This window comes from Sus scrofa, chromosome 16, assembly GCF_000003025.6.
Source record: "Sus scrofa isolate TJ Tabasco breed Duroc chromosome 16, Sscrofa11.1, whole genome shotgun sequence".
Lineage (NCBI taxonomy): Eukaryota > Metazoa > Chordata > Mammalia > Artiodactyla > Suidae > Sus > Sus scrofa.
In genome coordinates, this window is record NC_010458.4 from 34724700 (window position 1) to 34740895 (window position 16196).

A 16196-nucleotide genomic window follows, 5' to 3' on the forward strand; every position below is an offset into this window, starting at 1 on the left:
TGAGAATTTATATCTATACAAAACCTGCACACAAGTATTTATAGAAGCTTTATAAGTGCCAAAAGCAGGATGTGACCAAGATGTCTGTCAATGGATGAATGGACAAATAAACTGTGATATAGCCACACAATAGCTATTTAGCAATAAAAAGAAGTGACCCAGAAAAACAGGGAGGAATCTTAAATTCATATTACTAAGTGAAAGAAGCCAGACTGAAAAGGCTACAACTATATTATTCCAACAACAGGACATTCTGGAAAAGATAAAACTGTAGAGACACTAAAAATATCAGTGGTGTCCACAGGTTCAGAGGAGGTAGAGAGGGTTAAATAGACGAAGTACATGCAATTATTAGGGTTTTGAATCCTGTTACTACATCTGCAAATTTTAAATCTTGAATCTTGTTAAAATGTCTATTAATGTGTTACTATGGGCAAATTCTGTATTATACTTCATGTCTCTAATGCTTTGTTTCCTCATATTAAAAGTTGACAAAAATACTATCTCAGAGGGCTTTTGTGAGCATTAAATAAGATCATGTGTATAAATTACTTAGCATGGTGGGAGAGCCAGGATTAAAATGCAGGCAATGGGACTTTGAGCCTTTTTTTTTTTAAGGGTTGCACCCAAGACACATGGAAGTTCCCAGGCTAGGTGTTGAATCAGAGCTGTAGCCACCGGCCTACACCAAAGCCACAGCAATGCAGGATTCCAGCCATGTCTGCGACCTACACTACAGCTCATAGCAATGCCAGATCCCCGACCCACTGAGCGAGACCAGGGACGGAACCTGCATCCTCATGGATACTAAGTCGTATTCGTTTCCGCTGCGACACAGTGGGAAATCCCCTTTGAGCCATTCTTAACCACTATTTATACTGGCTTTCCAACCTACATAGAAAGCTAACTGATAAATAAAAAAATAATCGTTTCAAATAAAACCTTAAAAATAAAAGAAAAAGATCTTATAAAATGATTGCATTTTTTTTTAAAATAATACAATTTGTGGGGTAGGAGAGAAGCCTGCGACGTAAAGAATCCTTATGGTAATGGAACTCCTGTATCTTGAATGTATGGTTGATACACAAAACTACAGAAATGATAACATGGTTAAATAAACACACATATATACACACAAGTCCAAATAGAACTGGGGAAATAGGAATAAGGTCACTGGATTGTATCAAGGTCAGTATCCAGGTTGTGGTGGTGTCCTATACTTTTAAAATATGTTATTACTGGCAGAAATTGGGCAGTGTACACTCACCGTACTATTTCTTAAAACTGCATGTGGATCTATAATTACCTCAATTAAGATTTCAATTAAAAATAGGAGTTCCCGTCGTGGTGCAGCAGTTAACGAATCCGACAAGGAACCATGAGGTTTCGGGTTGGATCCCTGCCCTTGCTCCAGTGGGTTAACGATCCGGCGTTGCCGAGAGCTGTGGTGTAGGTTGCAGATGCGGCTCGGATCCCGAGTTGCTGTGGCTCCTGCGTAAGCCAGTGGCTACAGCTCCGATTAGACCCCTAGACTGGGAACCTCCATATGCCACAGGAGTGGCCCAAAAAAATAGCAAAAAGACAAAAAAAAAAATTCAATTAAAAATAAACAACAGTGCGTTATTCATGCTGACACTACCTTCTATGATGTCCTTACATTACCTGAAAGATGAGGGATATATCAACTAGGGATATATTCATATACGCAAGCCATGTTTCCAGGTATGTAAAAATGAACTATTTGAGGTTTTGATGCCAATGGATTTAACTTTATAAACATAGGTAAAAGCTATGAAAGGAAATAAAAATGGAGTTGGTATTGCTTAGACAGCACTCTTAAATGGAGTGCTTAAGGAAGCGTGATTTATGCAACATCACAGCTTGGATGCAATGGAAACTTTTGACCTGATGAAGTTATCCAAAAACATTGGCCAGAGACTCAAGATGCTTATCAGACCCTTTGTCCCAAAATACCTCTTAAGAGTCTACCTTATCCTAAAACAACTAGTGATTCCTTAAGGACAAATATTTTCATGTCAAAGTTGATTTTAATTCTCTCCAGACAACTTTTTTTTTTTTCCCGGCCACACCCACAGCATGTGGAAGTTCCTGGGCCAGGGACCAAAAATCCTGGCTGCAGCTACAGCCTACACCACAGCTGCACCACAGCTGTGGAAATGCCAGCTCCTTAACCCACTGCACCAGGCTGGGGATTGAACAGGAGCCACCAAAGAGACAAGCCAGATTATCAACCCACTGCACCACAGAGGGAACTCCTCTCCAGAAAACTTTTAACAACCCTGTGGCTTTTTGCCTTTATAAGCCCTAACTCTTTCTCTTCCTTGGAACATTCCTTTGAGATTTCCCAAATCTGTGAGTCCCGAACTGCAATTCTTAAGACACCAAATCAACTCTTTTCTTATTTGCAGGCTCCTATATTGATGATGATGATGATGGTGGTGGCAGCAAAACTATATTACCTTCAAATGATACCTGGGCTCTATAAAACTTTTTTTTTTTTTTGCTTTTTGCTTTTTAGGGCCCAAACCTCGGCATATGGAGGGTTCCCAAGCTAGGGGTCTAATCGGAGCTGTAGCCACCAGCCTACACTGCAGCCACAGCAATGCCAGATCCAAGCCAGGTCTGTGAGCTACACCACAGCTCACAGCCAAGGCCAGATCCTTAACCCACGGAGCGAGGCCAGGGATCAAAGCCGCAACCTCATGGTTCCTAGTCGGATTCGTTTCTGCTGTGCCTCGATGGGAACGCCTATAAAACTGTTACTGAAGTGGGGCCAAGGGTCAAGCCTGCCTCGTTCTTGTTGAAGACCTAGCCCATTTCACCAGGAAAGGCCAAGCAGAGGTGGCCTTGAGGTCATCAGTAAAGCTTTTTAGTTTTTAAGACAGCTGTGACCTCTGAGTGTCCTAAAAGGGAAGTTTCTTTGGACATAAGCAAAGAAGTGAGTTGGGATATGTCTTTAATCACAGGATAGCCTTAGAGAAGAGGCAGTTGAGGCAAAATATCAGCAAGGCTGGATATTTTGAAAGATTTGCTACAACATCCCAAAACATAAATGCAAAGTTTCAAACAACACAAATTGTTTCGTCTCTGTCAATGTTTTCTCCGTTACTGAAAGGGGGAAACATAACTGAAATGTGCTCCAGATTACCAAAAAATGTCCCTTTTGGCACAAACTTTACCTGAATTTTCCCATTCGGCTTGTATTTAAACCCAGAGAGTAAACCAAGCTTAGTCATCACTTTGAATGTCAAGATGAATGACATTTCAAAGAACTCAGCTGGTTCCATAGATAAGAATGTTTTTTAAAAAAGTATGTTGAAAAGATCATGCCAATCAGCTGAAGTAATAAATGAACTCCAGCTGGTTTCCTGCAGTGCTTTATCTTCTTTCTGTGGTTTTGTTCTTATACAAGTTGTGGGGCATTTATTCAGTTTTGGATATCTTCCTGCTGTGTGACTGTGGTTGAAAAAATCGGTTGTTCTGAATCAACTGCCTCTTCTCTAAGGCTATCCTGTGATTAAGGACATATCCCAACTAACTTCTTTGCTTATGTCTGGCTTACTGGCCCAAGATGTGATTGAGAAGAATGGTAAATCCACAGGGCAGGGTTTTACAGCCAGACGGACTCCTTCCTTATCTCTGCTGTGACAGATGCTGATGACAGATGCTGATGCTGTGTCTATTTTTTCTTTAGGCGTAGAACATCTCTTCCACCCCTAAAGCCAGGAGACAGGAAGGAATGGAAACCTTCTTGATGGCTTCATGTCACAATTCCATCTCATTCCATAATCAACTTCAAATTTATGATGAATCGTGCTCTATGATGTCCTATAATTCTACCACCGAAATATAGTTAATTGCTCACATTAAAATCGTTATTATAAAGGGATGGGGGAACCCCACCAAAATCATTTATTGGGTTTATTGAATTAGCATCTCGTTTTGACCTCTAAACAAGGGCATATTATTATTGTGCTCTGAACAGTGTGGGTGTGCCACCAATTCTTGTTAGTTATCTGAGATAAGACATGAGAAGGCTAGTAGTAACTAACATGACTAGTATCCATGAGGATATGGGTTTGATCCCTGGCTTCACTCAATGGGTTAAGGATCTGGTGTTGCCATGAGCTGTGGTGTAGGCCGGTGGCTACAGCTCAGATTCGACCTCTAGCTTGGGAAATTCCATATGCCGTGGGTACAGCCCTTAAAATAAAGGACCAAGAAAAAAAAAAAAAGTTATGTGAGAAGGAAAAAATCTACGTATGGAACTATCCATGATGATGAACTATTGATGAAGACATGTGGCTTAAACAAAATCCAACCCTCTTCTACGAAAATATGTTTCTATTATTGCTTTCGTTTTATTTAAAAATCTTCTGTCTGTACAGCGAGAGCTATAAATTATATCTCTGAATATCCCAAGATACCTTACAATTGTGGCATGAGGTCAAACCACCAAAAAAAGGACAATGGAGCGAATTGATGAACAGAGGAGGAAATTGCATGCATGTCTGGCCTTCTTCCTCTCAGGCTCCCACGAGCTCTGCTGAGAAGCTGCCAGTGGAGTACAAAGGTCTGCCCTTTACTGCAAATAACTGTGCTATTCTGAGGGCATCAAGGCCTCCATAAGGCAGTGAGGCCAGGCCACTTTGTGAGCTGAACCCAGAAAGAATTTAGGATTCCGGCAAGCGTGAGCTGTGGTGTAGGTCACAGACAAGCTTGAATCTGGCATTGCTGTGGCTCTGGCGTAGGCTGGCAGCAACAGCTCCAATTAGACCGCTAGCCTGGGAACCTCCATATGACAGTGGTGCGGCCCTAAAAAGACAAAGACATTAAAAAAAAAAAAAAGATTTTGGCAAGGAAGTCTCTAGTGGGTCCTGCTTAAATCGGGAGGAAATCAGAATTAGATTACAGCCTATAAAGCTGTACGTGCTGAGAATGGGCAGATAGTGGGAATTCATGATGGCACTTCTGGGTCTGAATCCCACAGAGACAAGTTAGTTTGGCCGTGATCCAAGCATGCAAATTTCTCTCTTTTCTAGTCAACCATGTTACCAATGATGGTTGTTAGGCAAGGTAGAAAGGAGACAGAAATTCGTGCCTATCTGTCACCAAAAAACCAAGTATAAGCCCAGCAGCTGTCTTTATAGTCAAAAGACAGAACATTAACTAGTTATTAGAAGTTTAAGGCTAAATAATCTCAAATTAATTTTTCTTCTGCCATTGCAATCATAGTGTTCTGGGTCATACCAGGATATAAAATTGGTGGGGCAACTGTTGTTATGGTTATTTAACTAGTCAGTACTTTTCCCATTGTCCCTATTTTTGCTAAAGATACCATCATTTACCTATCATCAAGCTTTGAAACCTCAAAAACTCACTTTAAACTCTTCCATTGATTGCCACATGTAATTACCCAACACAGCCAATCTATTATTTTTTTTCTTCACAATTTCTCAGGTGTATAGCTTGGCCTCCCCAGCCGAATACTGGGCTCAGTCTAGGCTGGTCCTCTTTTTTTTTTTTTTTTTTTTTTTTTTTTTTGTCTTTTTGCTTTTTCTAGGGCTGCTCCCGAGGCATATGGAGGTTCCCAGGCTAGGGGACGAATCGGAGCTGTAGCCACCGGCCTACGCCAGAGCCACAGCACAGCAACGCGGGATCCGAGCCATGTCTGCAACCTACACCACAGCTCACAGCAACACTGGATCCTTTAACCCACTGATCAAGGCCAGGGATCGAACCCTCAACCTCATGGTTCCTAGTCGGATTCATTAACCACTGTGCCACGAAGGGAACTCCTTATGTTCTTTTTTAAGCTTCATTACTTGATAATGGTGGCAGAAAATTATGGAATCCAGGCTGTGGTCAGTTATTGATCTTCATCCACCAATCTATATATTCTGGAACCTGGTGGCTTCTATATGATAAATATCTTCTATACATGATGAAATTTGATTTTTAGGTGAAAAGTACTGAAATATGGAACATATTGCCAAAAGGAGTTTTGTACTTTGCTATTCAAAGCAAGGTCCCCAGACTATAGATTAGCTGTTTCACCCAGAGCTTGTTAGGAATGTAGACTGCAGGGTGCTACCCTGACCCACTGATTAGAATCTGCATGTTAACAAGGTTTCCCTGAGGATGTGTATACAGTAAAGTCTGAGAAACTCTAGGGTAATGAATCCCTATCTTGAGTTCCAGAATGAAAGCATGACAAGATGAAAACAAAGAGGCAGTATGAAATAATGAAAATCATTCTAAAATAGGAAACAGAAGTTGTGTGTTCCACATCATCTGCCAGTTGTGACACTGGGAAAATCATTTAAGCATTCTGGGCCTCACTTTCTAATCTTTCAAATGGGAATAATATCTCCCTGCTGTTTCATGGGGATGGTTGTTAAGGTGTGGAAAAAAAAATACAAGTCAAAGTGGTGTGAAAATCATGTAAGGTTTACACATATTTCAGAATTGCTTTTTTCTTTTTCTTTCTTTCTTTTTTTTTTTTTTTTTGTATTTTACATCCACACCTACTGCATATGGAGGTTCCCAGGCTAGAGGTTGAGTCAAAGATGCAGCTGCTGGCCTATGCCACAGCAACAAGGGATCTGAGCCACATCTGCGACCTACACCACAGCTCATGGCAATGCCAGATCCTTCACCCACTGAGAGAGGCCAGTGACTGAACCCGTGTCTTCATGGATGTTAGTCAGGTTCGTTAACCACTGAGCCATGATGCGAACTCCCGCCTCAGAATTTTTTAAATGTGTTACTATCCCATGACCTCATAGTTTCTCTACCAGCCACCTAGTTTGAAATCAGATGACTTTTAAGTAATTATGTTCATTGCAGATTTACTGATCATAGGAAAAAAACTACAAACAATCTGAATGTCCAACAATTGGGAATGGTCAACTATATTAAATATCATAGGACAGTATGTCATGCAGTTACTAAAACCTTTGCCTAGAAAGTTTTTAAGGACATGAGATATTTGATATTAAGACAAAGAAAGAGGTAGGTCATAAAATTACATAGGTATGATCTCAACTATGTTCAAAAATGCATGTGGGGAAAAGGCTAGCAGGAAATATAGGAAAATATTAACTCTACTTATTTCCAGGCAGCAGCATTTTTTTTCCCCTGACATTTATTTATTTATTTATTTATTTGAATGATACCGAGTGATTTTGATCAGTGTATGTGGACTTGCCTAAAATGGATTAGGAAAAACAATAGTATCTCAAGCAATTTGTGCAATGGAAGTGAAGTTTTGTTTGTTGGTTAGTAACTGTGGCTACTTTTTAAATATTTTTTTTCTTCCTTTTTCTTATCTCTCAGTTTGAATAAAGCATATGCACACAAATTTTAAAAAATTGGGTGGTGGGGAGTCTTAACAGTATAGTTAGGTAAATAGTATAGTCAATCTCTCTCCTACTTGATTCCTCAGGCCAATTCCCCTTCCCAGAAGCAACTGCTGGTATCAGCTTCTTCTGTCTCTTTCCAGAGGTAGTCTATACATTTCTCCCCAAAGGCAGTACATTACAGACTGCTCTGCACCTCTCGTTTTTTCTTTTCAGACTTTTTCTTTTTTAAAAATTGAAACCTTCAGAAAAAGTTAACAGTAAGATGAACTCTTCTATGCCTTTCAGCTAGAGTCATTAATTAACATTTTGCTACAATTACATTCTCTCTCTCTCTCTCTCTCTATATATATATATAGGTTTTTGGGTTTTTTTTAATGGCTGCACCCATGGCATATGGAAGTTCTCAGGCCAGGGACTGAACCTGTACCACAGCTGTGACCTACACCTCTGTGGTAACACTAGATAGCTTAACCCACTGCTTGGGGCCAGAGATCAAATCCGTGCCTCTACAGTGACCCGTCACTGCATCAGGATGCTTAACCCGTGGTGCCACAGCAGGAACTCCTAATTTTGATGATGATGATGATTGCTGAACCATTTCAGAGTGAGTTGCAGACATCTTCAGCCCTAAATACTCGTTTGTGTATCTCCTAAGAACAAGGACATCCCCTTTCCTAACTATGGTACAATGATCTAATTCAAGAAATTTAGCATAGACACAATACTACTATCTAATATATAATCCAAATATAAAGTTTTCCAGTTGTTCCAGTATTATTCTTTGCGGCAATTTTTTCTCCACTTACCTTGAAACATATTGTAAGCAGTTTGTAAAGCAACTTATTTCTTTTTTTAACAGTAATATAGCATTCCACTGAACGGATGAAGCCTAATTAACTTAACCAATATCCTACCGATGAACTTTTAAGCTATTTCCAATCTTCCCCTACTACACACAATACACAAGTTGCAAATTTCTTTGTACATGTTAGCAAGGAGGTATGTATCTATCTGATACATTTCTTGAGGGGCTATAGCTGTGCCAGATTATGTACATTTTGCTTTCTGATAAATGTTGCCAAAGCATAACCTCAAAGAGGATGTATCACTTTACTTCCACCAAAAATGCATGTGATGACAATTGACTACTATCCAACCTAATTCTGTTTATTATCAAATCATTTGATCTTTGATAACATATCTGAAAAGTATACTTTATTATTTTTCTTATTGTGAGGTGGAAAATATTTTATATATTTAAAATTAATTGCATTTCCTTTTCTATTAATTGTCCTTTGTTATTATTTTTGACTCTTCCTTAAACTCATGCATAATACGAAGTCAATACTCCCAGTAAGCAGTGCTTTTCTAAAAAGGAGTATGGGAAGCCAGTTTTTCTTTTCCAAAGAAGCCCCAAGTATCTCCATAGCTTGAGGCTCCAAGTGCTTGGGAATCCTATTGTCCATTCTTGGCGAGTATTTAGCCTATCAATAGTTCTTAGTCCTTAGTCCACTGAAGGACTAAGTATATCCTAGGCCTTTCATCATTGGTTCTCTGCTTTCCATGTTCACTAGAGTCCAGATGGCACCAGTAGATGTACTGGGAAGCCATAGATAGCATCTGACAGATCTAGACAAGTTGTCCTTGAAGCTATAGAGTGAGCACCAACCACACTCTTCTGCAGCTCAACTCAAATGATTATGGTATTCTTCAGATTTCAAACTAGTCTACTTGATTTGTTTTCTACCTCCAGCTTGTCCCTAATGTTTGTGGAACCCACAGTAAGAATACAAGTGAAGGCCCACATACAATGTTTCTAACTTTAAAAGTTATAAATCAAGTCAACATACTGTACATAGAGTATTTCATTCTCTTTTCTTTACAAGTATACCTTCATAATGACCTGGAAGACTGGCTTGAGGTTTAGCATTATCAGCATCCTCAGAGTTCCACACTAGAATGTGGAAAATCAGCCTCTGGCCTCCTTCCCATTCTCTTTGCATTCCTTGACCGACCCAGGTTCCACTCCTGGGATTCTTGCACATATGTGTGTGGACACTCCAGAAACCTATACCTCCATAGAGGCCACCCCTTGGCCACCTCTTAGGCTAGGAAAGTGCACACTACCAGCACAGTGTCTGGAGGTCATATTTAGGGAATAGGTCTGTGCGAGAAGCAGGTGCAGGGCCCTGTTCCAATTCCAGTTTCTAGATGCTTGGAGCATGATTTAGAAGTGGGTGAGCTTGGCTCCTGGATTGCTGGCTCTGTGGAGAGAATGATGGCCAGAGGAGGACCACAGCTGGGGTCTCTATATCATGTGACCCAGGAAAGGTCCCTTGACAAAGGCTAAGGCAGGACCATCCACCTCCCTGTCCACCTAGTACCGAGTACTCTCTGTGACTTTTTGTATTTTCTTTGAAAAAAAATTTGACAATTTGTTGAGTTTTCCTGGTGGCAAGCTTCTATAAGGACTTTGTCATTTTCAGGTTATCCTGGAAACTTATGTAAAACCACAAAGTGCTTTATGCTTACTTTCATGTATATATGTCTCAATAGCACATGTATTCATAGAGATATATTCTAAATGAATATATTTATTTTCTTTTTCTTACATAAAAGTAATATATGCTAATAGTAAAAAATCCAGACATTACTTAAAGGTAAAAATAAGAATGCAAACAAAGCAAAACAAAACAAAACAAAACCAGAAAAACAAACCCACCTATAATCTCACCATTTAGAAAGGACCACAACTTATATTTTGTTATATATCCTCCTAAACTTTTTCTGTGTATATATACACACACATGCTTTTTTATACAAAAATGAAATTATTCTATTTATGCAGTTTTATAATGTGCTTTTCCTTTTAACAGTAGTTGACAGATAGCTTTCTATTTCAGTAAATATAAATTTGCCTCATCATTTGTAATGGCTAAATAATATATACCATATTTGTTCCCTTATTCAATAAATTTTCATATATGGACCAATCACTGCACCAGAATCTCGAGAGATAAGCAAGTCTTTACAAACACAAATTTACCATAATTCATTTATTTAACCACCTATAACTAGACAGTATAGTCTTCAATTTTGCTATTATAAAGAGTTATGATGAATATCCTGTACATGCATTTTTGTGCCTTTGCTTTATTAGTTTCTTAGAATAAATTCCTAGAAATGTTAATTATTTGACTGAAAGTAAATATATTTTGGAGTTCTCTTGTGGCACAGTGGGTTAAGGATTCCATGTTGTCGCTGTGGTGGCTTGGGTCTTTGTTGTGGTGCAGGTTTGATCCCTGGCCTGGAAACTTCCACATGCTTCGGGTGCAGCCAAAAAAAATAAGTAAATACAAAAAAAGGAAATATATATTTAAATACTGACACAAATGCAGACTGACTTTCAGAGTTGTTCCAAATGACATCTTATCCACAGCACTTACTGATCCAAAGTCTTGCCAATACTAGGTGTTAGTAATTTTTTAAATATTTGACAATCTGATAGGCAAAAATTAAGATAGGTGTTATCTCTTTCTTTCTTTCTCTTTTGTACATTGACAGCTCATATATTTCTGCTTGATATGTTCATTTTTTTCTTAGTGGTTTGTAAAAGTAATTCTGTACACTAAGGGGATTGTCATGTATTTTAAAAGAATACTCAATTTTTGGTTTGCCTTTGAACATGGTTTGTGGTTTTTACCCATATTGAAGTTCCTTTTTTCCCCACATAGCACTATCCATAACTTTTAACAATGATTGATGATTAATAAGCTTATTGAGTTGAAAGAGCTTGAAGTGATCGGGACAGATCTTTGCATGCAGAATGACCAATATAAGCATGCAGATGGCCTACTGGAGTCTTAGCAGAGTAAACTGAGGCTGTCAGGGATATGTGAGAGGAACAGTGGAAAGACCTGAAATTCTGTTCCTTTGCCTGGGGGAGCCGTAGTTTCTGTTAGGTAGAAAATGCAAGCTGAGTGATTCAAAGAAAAGGAGTGGGAAAAGAGGTAACAACCAGTTTGGTTGTAAGATGTCCGGTGAGGAAGATGGGGCAGAGAGAAAGAGATGTGGTGGCTGTGGTGAGGAATGGAAATTTGAGAGAAGAGAAAGATTTATAGATAATTTTTAGGAAGTTTTTCAGTATGATAGCTGGTTCTCACGAACCCTGTGCAATAAAAACCACATTACTCATTTACATTGAAGTTGGACTTGGATATATTTTTGGATACAAAAGTGGGAGATGGACCCCAAAGCAGCTGCTGGTGAATGCCAGTCCAAGGCACTCAACTGTGTTTAGGGTCCCTAGTGTGGTCACACCGAGCTTGACTCCCCAAAGCTCAATCTATCACTAGATATAATCCAAGTCACTCATGGTAATACTCCCTCACCAGGACTCCATTCAGGAAATTGTGCCAATGAGATGGCTCGACGGGGCTTTCAGAAAAGAGAAATAAGTGTCTCTCCCTTTGAAAAAGGACAGGGAAACATGTTGTCCCAGGTTTTGTGGCCTCAAGGGGGAACTTGCCTTGACAGAAGCTTAACAGGTAGTTAGCAAAGAGAGACAGACAGACAGAAAGCAGCTGGATCCCTAATAACATTATTAATCCACTGAGTCCAGCAGCTCTGAAGTCTGCCCACCCTCTAGCCTTTCTGTCATATGAGATAATAAATGTCCTTAATCTCTAAGCATGTGGGAGTCACAATCCCTGTTACTTGCAACTGAAAACATTCTGACACACAGCGTAAAGTTTGAGCAAGCTGGAGCCCTGGCAAAAGTGCTGAATTCCTAAACATAATAGTCTGGACTCAGCACAGACCAAATGTTTAGATTTGACCTGAATTGTTTTAGTTCCCAGAATACGCTGCCTTCTTGTCCTTGCATATGCCATTTCCCCTTTCTCCACCCTGCTCTTTGCGTCCCTGACTCTGGCTCACCTTCAGGCCTCTAGCAGGAAGCAAAGGCTCCAGAAAGATTTCCCTGGTCCCTCACATCTGAATGGTGTTCTTCCCATGTGCTCCCACGAAGCTACATGCCGGCCAAGGCACAGCCACTTTCAAGCCGTATTGAATTCCCCTGTCTCCCTGTGAAGGCAGCGCTGTATGTGTCTTGGTCACAGTTTGGATAAAGCTTGAAGATGTTATGCTAAGTGGAAGAAAGGAGATGCAAAAGGCCACATCTTGTATGATTTCACATATTTGAAATCTCCAGAATAGGCAAATCCATCAAGGCAGAAAGTAAGCTTGAAGTTGCCAGGGGTTGGAGGGTAGGGAAATGTAGACTGACTGCTAACTGGTTTGTGGTTTCTTTGGGGGGTGATGAGAATGTTCTGGAACTAGATAATGGTTATGGCTGCAGATACCTGTGAATATACTAAAAAATCACTGAATTGTATGCATTAAAAGGGGGGCTGTTATGCTATGTGAATTGCATGTCAATTAAAACAAACCCCACCATTTTTTCTGTCTTACCTGATGAAACCAACAGGAAAAGAAAACAAAAAATATATTCTCATTTATTTAGTGAAATACATAGAATTCTGTTAAAAAAATAAGTTCATCCTAATTGTAGCATATGTCCACACTTCATTCCTTTATGCGTCTGAATAATAGTCCATTGCATGCATATATCCCATTTTATTTATCCATTCACCAGTGGGATGGCTATTTATATTTCCGCTTTGGGGCTATGAGGAAAAATGCTGCTATGAATGTTAGTATATAAGTTGTTATGTGAACATATGTTTTCAATTCTCACATGTATATACCTAGGAGTGGAATTGCTGGGTCATATGGTAACTCCACGTCAACTCCTTTGAAGAACTGCCAGACTGAGTCCCAAAGTGGCTGCACTGTTTTACATTCCCACCAGCAATACATGAGGCTTCCAATTGCTCCATATTCTAGTAAAGATCCACTTGAGTAAATTTATTGTAGGCAAACAGAATGCTGACCTGGTGAAATTCATACTCACACAGTTAATGTGCATGAATCAAATGATCAGGAATGCCTTGCCAGTCTACCGTTTGACATCCAAGAGCTCACACGAACAAGGCAAAAGAAAAGAAAATGACTAATTTGGGAATGAATGATTGATATTATCTGTTAATTTTTTTTATTTTTTATTTTTTACATAATTTTAAAACTTTTTTTTTTTCATTATAGCTGGTTTACAGCGTTCTGTCAATTTTCTACTGTAGAGCTTGGTGACCCAGTTACATATACATGTATAGATTCTTTTTTCTCATATGTTAAAAATTTTTAAAAGCCTACATATTGGCTAAAGAGGCTGCAATAAATTTAAACTTGAAAGTTATATAGCAATGGCCTTAGCTTAAGCCTAAGCCGTCCCCTGCTAGGGTTCAGACATGTTCAGGCCTGTTTGGTGGACTCAGCTGCAAGAAATTGATTTTTTTTTTTTTTTTTTTTTTTTGTGGTTGTGCCCATGGCATGAGGAACTTCCTGGGCCAGGGACTGTACCTGTACCACAGCAGCAACTGGAGCCACAGCAGTGATGATGTTAGCTCCTTAGCCCACTAGGCCACCAGGGAACTCTGTCAGAAATCGATTTTTAAGAGGGAGAATGATATATCCAGAGAAAACTATATTTGAAAAGATGTATGTACCCTAATGTTCATAGCAGCACAATTTTCATTAGCCAAGACATGGAAGCAACCTAAATATTCATTAATAGACAAATGGATAAAGAAGATATGATACAGATACAGATATACACACAGTAGAATACCACTCAGACATAAAGAAGAATGAAATAATGTGGTTTGCAGCAACATGGATGGACCTAGAGGACCTACTAAAGGAGAAGTAAGTCATACAGAGAAAGACAAATATTATATGTTATCACCTATATGTGGAATCTAAAATATGATACAAAGGAATTTATTTACAAAACAGACTCACAGAAATAGAAAGCAAATTTATGATTGTCAAAGGGGAAAGGAGGTAGGGGAGGGATAAAGTATGAGTTTGGGATTAGCAGGTACAAACTACTACATAAAAAATAGATAAACTACAAGGTCCTACTGCAGCACACAGGGAACTATACTCAATATCCTATAATAAACCATAATGGAAAAGAATATATATATAACTGAATTACTTTGCTATACACCAGAAACTAACACAACATTGTAAATCAACTATGCTTCAATTTAAAAGAAAGAGAGAAAGAATGAACTTGAGAGAGAGAATTAATATAAAGGAAAAGAGATGGAAACAGAAAAGCTTGTTAAGACATTTGGTGCGAGGCATAGTTCCGAAAACAAAGGACTCCCCAAACCCTTATCTAGCCTCCATGTATGCATGGCTGAGTCCCAGAAGAAAAAGCCCTGTGCATAAAATCCTAAAACATGATTTCTGTGGTTTGAATGTGTCTTCTGAAAATTCGTATGTTGAAATCCTAACGCCCAACATGATGGTATTAGGAGGTTGGGCTCTTGGGGGTGATTAGGTCATAAAATCAGAGCCCTCATGAATGGGATTAAAGCCCTTACCAAAGGCACCCCACCAGTCCTCTAGCCCCTTGTGCCATGTGAGGACAGAGCAAAAAGTCAGCAGTCTGCCACAGAGAAGAGGTCCCTCCCGGAATCCAACCACAATGATACTCTGACCTTAGATTTCCAGCCTCCAGGACTATGACAAATGTCTGTTTTTTATAAGCCATCTAGTCTATGATATTTGTTATAGCAACCTGAATGGACTAGGATGATTACTCTCTTTAAAAACTCCAAGATGGGAGTTCTCGTCGTGGCTCAGTGGTTAACGAATCCAACTAGGAACCATGAAGTGCCGGGTTTGATCCCTGGCCTTGCTCAGTGGGTTAAGGATCTGGCGTTGCCATGAGCTGTGGTGTAGGTTGCAGACGCAGCTCGGATCCTGCATTGCTGTGGCTCTGGTGTAGGCCAGCGGCTATAGCTCTGATTCGACCCCTAACCTGGGAACCTCCATATGCCGTGGGAGCGGCCCAAGAAATGGCAAAAAGACCAAAAAAACCCAAAAAAACTTCAAGATGGAGTTTGTGCTGTGGCACTGTGGGTTAAGAATTCAACTGCGGCAGCTTAGGTTGCTGCTGAGGTGCATGTTTAATCCCTGGCCCAGTGCAGTGGGTTAAAGATCCAGCATTGCTGCAGCTCCCGCTCAGATTCAACCCCTGGCCCGGCAACTTCCATATGCTGTGGGTGTGGCCATAAAAAAATTCTCAAAACAACCTTATAAAACAAACCTTATCTCCATTTACAACAACAACAACAACAACAAACTCCAAGATGCTGGATGAAAGGCAGTCCTGCCTCAGCATTCCATTCATACAGCTACATGAAAGGGCGAGAAGACTTTCTCCCATCTTGTCCCCACCCTTCATGACCTCTAGAACATTCATCTGCACACTGGTACACCGAAAGCCCTGGTGTATCAGAGGTGGTGGCAGTGGCAATGTACCTGGAGGAATTACTGACTGCGCACAGTGGAGGCAGCCTTGAGGCTCCTTCACACAGCTGCCAGGGTAGGGCAGGACTGGGCAGGTGACATCACTGGAGAGGGACAGGATGGGGAAGACAGTGGTAGCAGCCCAAGGTGGTCCCAAACTTTTTGGTGTTTCCAGGTGAGATGCTCTTTGGGGGCTCTCAGAAGGGACATTGATGGGAGACCAGAGGTAAGGACAAAAACAGGATCATCACTATTTGTATACTTAGAGTGTACAGCCTTCTGACTGGCATGGCCTAGGGAAATACAGTCCAACCACTGGTGAAATAAAATGAAAACTAACGAGGTAGCTGAGGAGTGAGCCAAACA

The 16196-nt window shown here is 40.0% G+C and overlaps 2 protein-coding genes across 2 annotated transcripts in view; both read right to left on the reverse strand.

Annotated features, from left to right (window-relative positions):
- The window catches only part of PLPP1 (phospholipid phosphatase 1), a 137158-nt gene that overhangs the window by 120333 nt on the left and 629 nt on the right, over positions 1 to 16196 (reverse strand). The gene's annotated exons all lie outside the window — the stretch shown is intronic.
- The window catches only part of SLC38A9 (solute carrier family 38 member 9), a 219253-nt gene that overhangs the window by 85125 nt on the left and 117932 nt on the right, over positions 1 to 16196 (reverse strand). The gene's annotated exons all lie outside the window — the stretch shown is intronic.